This window comes from Periplaneta americana, chromosome 9 (assembly GCF_040183065.1).
Source record: "Periplaneta americana isolate PAMFEO1 chromosome 9, P.americana_PAMFEO1_priV1, whole genome shotgun sequence".
Classification (NCBI taxonomy): domain Eukaryota; kingdom Metazoa; phylum Arthropoda; class Insecta; order Blattodea; family Blattidae; genus Periplaneta; species Periplaneta americana.
This window is the reverse complement of record NC_091125.1, coordinates 116,748,597-116,761,591: the sequence shown is the minus strand read 5'-3', so window position 1 is coordinate 116,761,591 and position 12,995 is coordinate 116,748,597. Positions and strand designations below refer to the sequence as shown.

General features: G+C 35.8%; 1 protein-coding gene across 4 annotated transcripts in view; it reads right to left on the bottom strand.

Moving 5' to 3' along the window:
- LOC138706411 (kinesin-like protein CG14535) overlaps positions 1 to 12,319 on the bottom strand; it is a 572,747-nt gene extending 560,428 nt beyond the window's left edge. For all 4 annotated transcript variants that reach the window (XM_069835685.1, XM_069835681.1, XM_069835683.1 and 1 more), the window contains exon 1: positions 12,021 to 12,319. The gene's annotated coding sequence lies outside the window, so the exon portion shown is untranslated. The remainder of the gene's footprint in view (positions 1 to 12,020) is intronic.
- Between the last annotated feature and the right edge of the window lie 676 nt (positions 12,320 to 12,995).

Genomic DNA, 12,995 nt, shown 5'->3' with positions numbered 1-12,995 from the left:
CTCCAGCCGGCTGCTGACCTCACGGTCACATGCCGAAGCAGAGGTGGACGATCATCCAACCAGAATGGAGGTATCGTGTGGTTAGCACGATGAGCCCCCCAGCCGTATAGCTGGTTTGCGTAACCGGATTTCGCTATCGTAGCTCCCCAAGTGCGATTATTATTTGAAATTGGATTTAATTGTAATTTTTTGTAGATTGTAATGGTGATTTTATGCTGGGTGGGCACCGGTCCCATACGCTGGCCGAAATTTCATGAGAAAATTTCTTCCCCCCATGAGGACTCGAACCAGCGCGCATTCCGTAACGAGAGTCCTACGCAGGATGCCTTAGACCACGACGCCACGGCGCGGGACCGTTAAATGTTGCTCAGTGGTAATTATCACTAAAACAGCTGACAATCAGGTAATATAAAATTAATTTGTCACTTTTAAGCAAGGAGAAGATTCAAGCAAATATGTTGCATATTGCTATATACTGTGAGGTTATATCTAGTAACATAATGATTATTAATAAAACGCTTGACAATCTTAGTAAATCAAAATCGAATTTGTTACTGTTAACTGATGAGAAGATGCGCGCAGACAGCCCGCAAGTGTCTGCATCTTTATCCCACAGTTAATTACCCTCCCACAAAAACTTGTAATAAGTGAAGCGGAGTTCTAAATATTAAATTAATGTTTGTATTCCGCTCAAGAGGGAATATTTTCCATCTGTCAGAGGATTTTAACTCCAATAAAACTGTCAACCCGTCGCAAGAGGGTAACATGCTGACAGGGAGTGGTTTCCGAAACAACAAACTGTGGGACATCCCGTCAGTTATAAAGTCCCCTGCATGCCAACGATTATACATGAACACCTCTGTAGCTGGACAACCCTGTGTGCTGGCGGAACTTAAATACCTGCTGGATCTATTGGACTTATCCGGTCGACTATGACTGGATTTTAAGGGCCGGTAAAATTCGCCTTGATAGTTTAATTGGCAGAGCTGTGGCTTAGATGGTAGCGGGTCCGGGTTCAAATTCTGGCGATGGCGGAGTCATATTTGTGGTGAGCAAAGTCAAGGTTTTTGTGTGATTTCCTCGGGATTCTCCCATTTCCCTCTGTAATTCCATATCCATTCTCCATTTCAGTTCCCATCATTATTATCATTTTAATAATATCTACCCTCAGGCGTGGGTTTAATACCCGATTGGTCTTTCTCTGAGAATCCAAATTTTAAAACGGATGCCAGGTATTCACGTGGTTAATCCTCGGCTCAATTTCGCCAGTAATCACCTCGCTATCAATCCCACCTACTCTAGATAATCTCGTATTTGATACAACGCCATTAAATAACCAATAAAAAAACTAAAATTTATCCGTCGAAAATAGTGCGGCGTTAATATTACTGTGACTGGCATCAGTCTAAGGCAGGCCTGCACAAGGTTTGCGCTCTCCGAGCCGGCTCACAGCTCCTGAGCGGAATGCAGATATTAGCTGCGCTCTGTATAAGGGTGGACTGAAAGGAGGGGTGATCTCGTACAAAATATACACAAAAAGAAGTACTATTACGAGTGTTTATGAAATGAATTCCCGTTCAGTGTTTGCAAAACTACCTTGGACTATTATTAATTAATAAAAAAATATTTATTCTACAGAAATAATAGAAATTCTATAGCTACTTAAATGTACAATATCATTTTGTTATATTTTTATTTATCAGTACATCAAAACGAGGTTTTATGCTTTTGGCAGCTGAAAGGAACAGTAGCCTACTGATCGTAATGAAACATCAGTTACAGATGTTCGATGCCTGCCTTTATTAAATTTGATTATAGAAAACAGTTGCTCACAAATATAAATGTTGAGTCAAACATAGCAACCGTTTTCACAGCCAGCCTGTTTAGTCTTATAAAACTCAACCAGGCTAGTAGTATTATTCAAACGATCTTTAGCCTTTAGGTCACATTCGATATCAATAAGTTCGAGCTGTAAATCGTTAAATGTTATGTTCCGTCTTTTAGATTCCTCCATACTGTACTGTAGCAGTAGGTAAGCAACGTGAAACAGTTACTGAGAATAGGCCTACACATTGCACTCCATTAGATAACTGAGTGGTCGTTTCCCTCTCCTCTCCTATAGCAAGTCAGTGTCATTCTGACGTATCTTCCTCTCCGTTCCGGCGAGCGGTAAACACGGCTCTCCAGCTCCTAGCGCTCGTTGAGCGCTGTTTGTGCAGGTATGGTCTAAGGAGATGTGGTACGCTCTCGGAGAAAGAAATGGCATTCTAGTGGGACTTCATCGGATCTTGAGCCTATATGGCTAAATCATCAGATCACATCACATAGCTGAGTCACAATATCTACAAAGAAAGTGACCATTTGCACTCAACCATTTCTATGTAACGGAGTGGTAAGGCACAATAATCTCGTTCGAATATGTGGTGACAGCTTTAGCGTTCCTACTACGTACAAAGGAAAAAAATCTTATAATGAAGAGAAGAGAATTAAAAATGCAGAAACTTACGTGTCGTATGTTAATGATACGTAAAAGCTCTAGTCCTTCCTCGGTAGGACTCAAAGCAAAATTGTTTACTACAATAGTTCTCAATTTTCACCCGAAGAAACAGGTAGTAGTTTTATAGGCAGAAGAAATGTGCGGGAAAGAGGTGTACAGAATATAATCTTGACATATACGGGGGGGGGGGGGGAAACAGAACAATTCACTCACATTTATTGCGCAAAATGTCGTCTGATAGCAATAAATTTGCAACATGATCATGAAGACACTGCAGGGAACTTACCTTGCCATATCACGTGAGTTTTAAATCGCTTTGTGTACCTGGGATTAGTTTATGTATCGTTAAATTATAATTAAGTAATACAATATTCCGATAGATATCAAGTTTTATGTGCGTAAGGGTCTGCTTTAATCCTAACTTATGGTTTATTTGTGCTCGATTCATCCATGAGTTACCGTAATGGTATGTAGCATATGTCCACCTAGATATTCATTTCACCGGCATTATCACCATCTCATTCAGACGCTAAATAACCTAAGATGTTGATAAAGCGTCGTAAAAAATTATTATTATTATTATTATTATTATTATTATTATTACTATTACTTACTTACTGGCTTTTAAGCAACCCGGAGGTTCATTGCCGCCCTCACATAAGCCCGCCATTGGTCCCTATACTGAGCAAGATTAATCCAGTCTGTATCATCATATCCCACCTCCCTCAAATCCATTTTAATATTATCTTCCCATCTACGTCTCGGCCTCCCCAAAGGTCTTTTTTCCTCCGGCCTCCCAACTAACACTCTATATGTATATTTCTGGATTCGCCCATACGTGCTACATGCCCTGCCCATCTCAAACCTCTGGATTTAATGTTCCTAATTATGTCAGGTGAAGAATACAATGCGTGCAGTTCTGTGTTGTGTAACTTTCTCCATTCTCCTGTAACTTCATCCCTCTTACCCCCAAATATTTTCCTAAGAACCTTATTCTCAAACACCCTTAATCTCTGTTCCCCTCTCAAAGTGAGAGTCCAAGTTTCACAACCATACAGAACAACCGGTAATATAACTGTTTTATAAATTCTAACTTTAAGATTTTTGACAGCAGACTAGATGACAAAAGCTTCTCAACCGAATAATAACACGCATTTCCCATATTTATTCTGTGTTTAATTTCCTCCCGAGTGTCATTTATATTTGTTACTGTTGCTCCCTGGTATTTTAATTTTTCCACCTCTTCGAAATATAAATTTCCAATTTTTATATTTCCATTTCGTAGAATATTCTCGTCACGAGACATAGTCATATACTTTGTCTTTTCGGGATATTATTGTTATTATTATTATTATTATTATGTTTATTATGCAAGCACCGTTTTACATACAACTCCAAACACTTGGGAAAGAGTGCTATGAAGATTGTATTCAGTTTTTAATTGATCTGCGTCCTCCTTATGTCACAGTTCCGTATCCTAGCAACGCAGTCTTGGGAGCAAGACAATTATTCATTACCTTCATTTTCATGCAGATTACTAATTATAATTTTAACTTAAAGTTCTGGTACATCATAAAATATGCATCAAGTTCACGGCCTCGCAACTCGCTTTCATTTACAGCGCTGCGCGTCACACAGACTTTTAACATTTCCAACTAAAATTCCAAAAGACTACAAGCGCCATTTGTTGTGGTTAGTAATCATTAAACAGAGTGGAAACAATGCAACGACAGTGTGCCCCATTTAACCTAACCGTGAATGTGTTTTAAACGCCCGTTTTTACCTGCGACAGCAGGAGGCACACCATTATTTGTCCACGTGACCTTTAAACTCTCCATGAAAAAGGAGCAAACAAATGACTTCAACATAAAAAGCCTTTCGCCTTCCATATGAACAGTTCAGATATACTTTTTATGCCTCTTTTGGAATCCATTCATCAGCCTTGCACGAGGCCACTAAAGATAAAAACCTAAAAATGTGGTAAATTGTTTATCACGCTTTTTCCACTTCCAACATGCTCAAAAAACATGAGTATGCATGCGAAATGACAGCCTGCATAAAAGTCACAAATAATGTATAAAATGCATGAATGTTTACCTCATTACTGTGTCAAAGTGTTTCAAAACTCGATTTCAAACATTTATTAAAACTCTATCTTCACTTGTTAAATAATGTTAATGAAATTCACATTTCACTACTGCATAAACAAATTATTAAACCTGCAAAACAAAATGCGATCGCACGCGTCTAGGCAACGCAATTCCCAGGCTGCTGCACAGCGTTATTTTAATACTGCATAACAATGAAAAGCCGGACGTCAATGTTCACTACTGTTTTCCATTTGGCAACATGGTGTTGCCAAAATTGTACATCATTATTTATTCATTTATATTACATCAAAAGAATCACGAGTAGAAATAATGTAGACAAAATACCATACATATTTTGACATTCCTTTTTTAAAACTGTATTAACCAAAATACATTCGAAGAAGTTTACAGGCATGAAGTGTGGAAAATTAATGAGAGAAAATGAATTCCTTACCATCTTTTCGTGCTTCATAAAGTTCATATAGAGAAACAAATATTGAAATAGGGAATGGCGAATATGGAATTGAAGAAAGTAACTGTTAACCAAGAAGTCAGACAAAGGTTCCATTATTCTCGGCATTATTAGTTTTTTTACTGATAAAGTTACTTCAAAACCGAAAGAAAGCTTATTTCTAAAATATAATAAACAATTAACAATGATAAATCTATTACTTGGTTATGATCAAGTTATAATTCTGATATATAGATCAGGATTTAAAGAATTCAATTCGTGAATTATATTTAACAACAAAAAAACTACAATCTTGAAGTATCAACAAAATCGACTAAGATATAAGTATATACAGGAAAATATCCAATAAGAGCAAAAATGTTAGTAGTAGACGTCCCTGTAAAACCTTGGTAACGCCTATATTTTAAGTAGAAACAGTTTTAAATATATTGATTCAAAAATTTAAAAATATCAATATTTATAGTCTTATAAAAAAGTTTTGTTGCACACATACTTTGTAAGTCCCAGAAAGAAGGCAGTGCGCATGATCAGACATACAATGAAACAAAAATAATTTCATTACCTCACCTAGTCCTCCTCTTGTGAACCAGGTCGCTCGTCCTCTGATCACGAGCACTGCCTCCTTTTGGGGACTTATAAATTACCTGAGCGACAAAACTTTTTTCTAAGACTGTACAGTAACCTACTGCTAAAAGAATTTCGTACGGTAAAGCCAACACTGACACAATTCTAAGGTTTTTTTTTTTTTTAAGAAAAGGCAGTCTGCACAATTGTTTATGGAGTTGAGTGCTGGACCCTGACAAAAGATAAAAACAAATTTTGACACAGAGACCGGAAATGAGATTTTTGAGATCAATTTTCAGATATACAGAAGCTGACCGAACGAGAAATGAAGATATCAGACAAAAAATAAACATATATAGGCCTAGTCTGGTAGATGAAATAACATAACACAACAAAAATGAATGGAAAATGCAGAATGAATGTTCAGGGGCAGATTTTCGAAAGGAATTGTCAACTACAGAGCTAAGAGCAAGAGAGACAGAGCCCATTTAACGGAAAGGATAGAGAGAACAGTTTTAAATAATCCTTGAAGATGTAACAGTCTAAAAAGACTAATCCCTGCAGCACGTGGTGGTGATGGTGATGGTGGTGGTGGTGGTGATTATGATGATGATGACGACCAAAATTTGAGACAGATCAGGAGTCTTTATCTTGTATTTCATAGCAGATTACATAAGTCCATCCATTCGTTCGTGGATAAATTAATTAAATAAATAAATAAGTAAATAAGTAAGAAATGAGTAAATAAATAAGTAAATAAATAAGTAAGTAAGTAAATAAATAAATAAGTAAATAAGTAAGAAATGAGTAAATAAATAAGTAAATAAATAAATAAATAAGTAAGTAAGTAAGTAAATAAATAAATAAATAAATAAAGTTCCTTTAAACTAATAGCGGGTACTTAGCTTTCGTTATTCACTCATATTAAGGCCGTGTCTCAAAGCTCAAATCCATAGTCTTTATTAATAGTCTTCCTCGTATGTAATCGTGAAAACTTTGTAACTAATTCAACAGTTCATAGCATAAATACACGTCAAAAAAATGACTTTCATACTCCATCGGCAAGTCTATCGTGCTATCAAAAAGGAGTGCGTTATATGGCAGTAAAAATTTTTAATAGCCTCCCTATCGATATAAAAAATGAAACTCAAAACATAAAATTATTTAGGGCCAAATTAAAGAAGTACCTAATTTCTCACGCCTTCTATTCTGTAGGTGAATTCATGACATTCAATAACACTTCATGAAATTGATACTAAAACTATGTGTTGTACTAGTAGACTATATTGTAAATCTCGTCTGCATATATTTCATCTAGACTGTGACTATAAATTAAGATTTTATAATAGTATTAAGTTTTTTGACTTGTTCCATATTCTAGCTGTAAGCATGTATGAATACCATGGAATGTTAATAAATACAATACAATAGTGACTAGCAAACTGACTAGTAAACTGCACACTATAGAGCTTCGGATATATGTATGTTTGAATCACGACCTTCTTCATAGGCTATTTTTCTATTAAAAAAAATTGTGACATCACGGTGCAACACTGAATTAAGAAGGCAGTGTCCCAATGCAGTTTCGTTACGAGTTATGTGGGGAAAATAAGGGCCTAAAATATTCCAACTTTAAAAAATATAAAGTAGGTACCGGTATTAACGATGTCAATGTAGAAAGTTAAAGTGTTATTCTACGAAATTGTTCTTCCAAAGTATCTTCATATTTGTCACAGCTCCAAATTATTGTTGATTAGGCATCCACGTTTGTTTGGTGTACAAGTCATCAATCAAGGAAGCATTTTCATTTACTGGCTACTACCACAGTCTACTATATATTGTCACGAAGCTTGAGTTTTGAGGGTGCTAGAAACAATAGACTGTGACGGTACTATTTTGCATTGCCTGTAATGAGGCGATATTAGCGATCCTAGTGGTGAGTAACTATCTATGTATGCATATTTACTACGTATTGAGCTTCCTGACTGTATATACTAGACTGTGCTACTACTGACTTATTGCTATACACTATGTAGTTTTGGATCATGACTTCTGACATCACATCTGGCTATTTAATGAACTATCTAATTCACTTCAGCTGTAAATGTAGCTTTGGTATATGGCCTAAGCCAATTTACAGACAGTCGTTGCCCAGGGTACGCCATAGGATGCTGTTCTACATTAGACTTGCGATGAGATGATTATGGAAATTTTTTGGGATGCCACAAGGAAACCGGAGCTCCCGGAGAAAATCCCCGTGTTACCTGGACCGTAGACTTCCCCAACACAAGTTATAAATCAGGTGTACACCGGAGATCGAAACCGGGCCCACAAGATTATAAGTCCAGCGCTCTAGCCATTAGACCACCATGGCAGCTATAAATAAATAAATAAATAAATAAATAAATAAATAAATAAATAAATAAATAAATAAATAAATAAATAAATAAATAATCTACAATAAGTCTTTGTTTGGGCTATCTTTTATATTCTAATGATTTCAGCGTATTTCGGACGTTTTTCTACCAACACTAAGACTATCAGTCTGTTACCGGTATACTGCAATGAACGAACCACACGTGCAGCTTTAACGCTGTGTGGAAGGAACGGTTAAAGTTCGAATTCCGTCCAATGTATGGATGCTTGTTCGTTGCCATTGTGGTGATGAACTATGTTGTCTTAGTTCGAGGATCGAAGTTGTGTTAAATCCCACGTCACGGGTACTCTACTATACTATATCGAACGAATGATGAAAGATATTCGAATCTGAAGGAAAACAAAACATTGACGGATCCAAGAAACGATGGATAAATAAAAGGATCAACCTTAAAAATCTTAAGTCTGGAGAAGAAGAAGAAGAAGAAGAAGAAGAAGAAGAAGAAGAAGAAGAAGGAGGAGGAGGAGGAGGAGGAGGAGGAGACAAACACCTACATACATGTAGAGCGAGAATATAAGGGGCCACCATCAAAGTAAGCTGGGAAAGGCGAGTCTTATCGGTTTGATCCATTACCAAGAGCTATGTATTTTCCACGGCTAATAAACAGATTCAACAAACAAATCTATTTCTTGCCTCCTCTGATTGTGCAGATAAGCTCCGAAACTTCGGATATTTCCAAATATTTGACATATATAGTGCATGACGTAGCGCTCTCCAACATAAGCCATACGCTATTATTTTACTCTATAAGACTGCTAACGGTATATTGAATAACTGTGATTTTCTTAAATTCCTTCAGTTCAATGTAAAAAGAACATAATTACGTCATAGGTAACCTTTTGTTATTCCAATTCCTAGAACTGTTTTCTTCAGGAACTCTCTGTTGTTTGTTATGTATAATACTTACAACTCTCTGTCTTTAAACTGTGATTCTCAATTAGAGTTCAGTTTAACAGTTGAAAAATGTCATACAATATTAAAAAGATTAGTATTTTCTTAGATATTTAAATTATGAAGAAGTGTATTAATAATGTTTTTTACTCTAGTTTTTAAAAATAATTTTACATTATTATATTGCCATTTGGCACTATATTAACTTTAATATTAAATTCTAGCATCTATTACCGGTATGTATTTTCTTTCTTTCGTTTGTGTTGTTTGTTTTGTTTTTTCTTATTATGTATTTCGTATAATGTATCCATGTAAGCCACCTATAATTGGAAGCTTGCTTCTGTTGGTGGCGGATTTAAAATAAAATAAAAATAAAAAATTATGTTTAAATTCCCAATACAAACATAATAATTATTCACATTACAGAAAATATGAAAAAATTTTTAATTGTTACATTGCCATCACTCAATTTTCCGTATATATATAATCAATAATAAACATAATTATTCTATTTACATAATATGGGTTATATTATATATAAATTATGTTCAACTCTATTTACCCTAAAACCTCGTAGTACGTACAGTACAATAAAAATCTTAAATAATTATACTCTACTTCTATATACATCGACATTATTACTATTATCACCATCATTATTTTGTTTCCTACCGCCCTCACTACTGCGACTTAATCGTCATCAAACACAGAACGAACACAATTCGAAGGGGACGCTATCCCTATGAAAACGAAATAAATATCTACTTCACTGCCGAGAACCGAACCCTAGCCACTTAGATTGGTAGAGGAATGTGATATTGGTTAATCTAAAGTGGAATATGTTTACACAAACATGTGGGAATAATTAAAGTAAAATTTTAAAGTGTTAAAGATAATCCTATCTGACGACGAGCATAACCTCACAGTTTTATGCAGACAGACTTAGTTCTATTTTGCATGTAACACCATACAGGTAGCTGAAGTACGTTACAGTCACAGTCCGCCGCTAGGCATCGCTTCCAACAACCAGACGCAAATTTTCGTAATGTGACTGTTTAATGGTTACTCCGTAAATGAATGAGGAAATATGTGCGGTTCAGTTCTGTTCTTAGTCCCTCACTGTGCCGCTGTGAAAACAGTTCCAGATTTTCACGGAAATACGAGTTCTTGCATTCATACCTCTATCTGTCTATCCACCTATTCGTATATGACGATTTCTCCTAGTCTCTTTGATGAATTCTATGTTCATATTCAGTATCTACGAGTCAAATATGCCCAGAAAATATAACTACTTTTATTCAAGTGGCAATTTCATCGAAATCGCTCTAACGATTTTCTCCCTGCTCTATCCTTGTTGTATTAGAGAAAGTGGTAAACAAAACAACAGCGACTGTACGTCTTCAAATATGCAGAAACGAATATTCTACAGAATTATGTCTCTAATAGAAACTAGTCAAAAGCTTTAATACTTTAAGGAGCTATCGTCGAATTACTTTAAAAAGTATCGTAAACTTGACCTTTTAGACTACGTTGTATGAAAACAAAGAGCTATATGATTCACAAACATTGCACGTCCTCATTCTGTAACATATTATATGTATTCGGAAGCACGCGATTCGATACTCTTCAGAATAAATGGGAACTATTGCCACTTTTACAAACAATTGACACAGCACACGATTGCTCGTATCTCTGAGCATACGTATCGTTACATTTAAATATGCCTACACTCATAAAATATAACAAAACAACTATACATAACATTATATCGTGGAATTACTATAAGTTTAAAATTTAAATAAAATAAATATATTTCAGGCTGTGACTAGGGTAGGATTGTGTCACTAGTTTCTGAGAATGTAATTTGTTAATCGTTCCAGAAAGTAAAGAAACTAAATTTTACACGGATATAAAATACAGAAAATAAAAGAAATATGTGAATGAGTATTGCTATGTTTACAGAAATTAAATGCCTCTTGATATTATGATGGAGTTTGTGTAATTTACACTATAAATTCTTGTCATTGAAGAGTAAAATCTTTACGAAAACCTGAAGAAATTGGCAAAGTTTAAAAGAAAAGTGGACAATATCACACCATATGTTACAATCCACTTCAAGATACAAATTACGTGTCGTAATCTTTTGTGCGGGATTCGTGATGTAGTCGATAGCTAACTAGCTTAGATGACACGAGATCTGCCTGAATTAAAGTTTCTTAAAGTATTACAAATTAAAATTCATAAGAAATCGAGGACGAAACGTGTTATTTCTCTATCCTCAACTTTAAGTATAATTTTCAATGTCGAGGTCATTAGACAGTGCGAAAAAAGACACTATTATTTAAGGATTCTAAAAATAAAGGATATACTTCTAAAATATGATTAAACTGTTTTTGGTTAATCTTAATACGGTATCCAAAGATCACGTCTTAAATACCTTGAGAATATAGCAGATGATTTTATAAGTTATTACATTATCAGTTAGGCCTACTAAAAGGAAATTGCATTAAAAAATTCAAACAATAATATCACACACAGTATAAATTGTAATTGTAACTGCTTAAAAAATATATAAATATAAAACAGAGAAATTTCAAATATCTTTAAAAATAAGATTAATACTGAACAAGAAATTCTTGGAAATGTACACAATTAACATTTTACTAAATGATGGTGGTGCCTACGTTGAGTTAAGCGAGGGAAAATTATAAACTGAAAAGTGTATTTTTTTATAATTGAGTCAGTAGAGATGAGATTCTTGCATTTGGTGACTGGATGCATAATTTAAAAAAGTTTAACACGAGAAGAGAACTGGATAATATATTTAACATAGCTAATGTTATAGAAACATACATACGAGTACTAAACACAAATTTTAAGAAACCCAACAAAATCCCGCCAAAATAATGCTAAATTACAAACCCAGAAAACATAGGTATTCATATATCGGACGCTTTCTGATAAGATGGGAGTAAGAATTCTCTTGAAGTCAGGATCAGGTCAATAGGTAAACGATAAACGAAGTAAACGATAAAATTATGTAATAATCTTATTGCAGTAGTAACCAACCTTGAATAAACGAAAACGGTTCTTTAACAACACAGAACTTCCATCACAAACGATTAAAATCTTACGAAAGGTAAAAAAACTACAAACATTTTCACCAGATTCAGTTGCATTCGTTTTTTAATTAAAAATAACGCATCGAATTTTAACACAGATGGTCATTTAGATCCAGTGAGCCAACCCTGGGAAGCACGCAACACTGCTAAGAGTTTTAACCTGCGGCGTTCAACTGTCTCCCGAGGTTACTATGACAATCACCGCGAAACAACTGCCTGCGATCCGGCGCACGTGCGACCGCGGCACCCTCCACAGCGAGACTGAGGAGCAAGCCCGACGCCAGGCGCCACGAGCGGATAAGCACTGCGCAGATGCTGCATCAACACATCGCGCTACTTGGGAGTGATACAGGTATGCAGGCACCAGGAGCTTTAGCGCTAAGAGGAGGTGAATGGCCAGAATCACGCTCCGACCGCTTTAACTCGGGATCGTGCTACCTTTTTAATCTACATATTTAGAGGAGCGGGTTCTGCTCCCGGCAGAGAATTGGAATATTCTTTCGCCGAATCTGTTTTTTTTAGTAGGTTCTTTTACGACGCTTTATCAACAACTCAGGTTATTTAGCGTCTGAATGAGATGAAGGTGATAATGCCGGTGAAATGAGTCCGGGGTCCAGCACCGAAAGTTACCCAGCATTTGCTCATATTGGGTTGAGGGAAAACCCCGGAAAAAACCTCAACCAGGTAATTTGCCCGGACAGGGAATCGAACCCGGGCCACCTGGTTTCGCGGCCAGACGCGCTAACCGTTATTCCACAGATGTGGACGAATCTGTTTTGTCCGAGGTGGAAAAACTCAAATATCTTGGAGCAACAGTAACAAATATAAATGACACTAGAGAGGAAATTAAAAGCAAAATAAATAGCCTATCGGAAATATCTGCTATTATTCGATTGAAAAGAATTTGTCATTCCAATCTGCT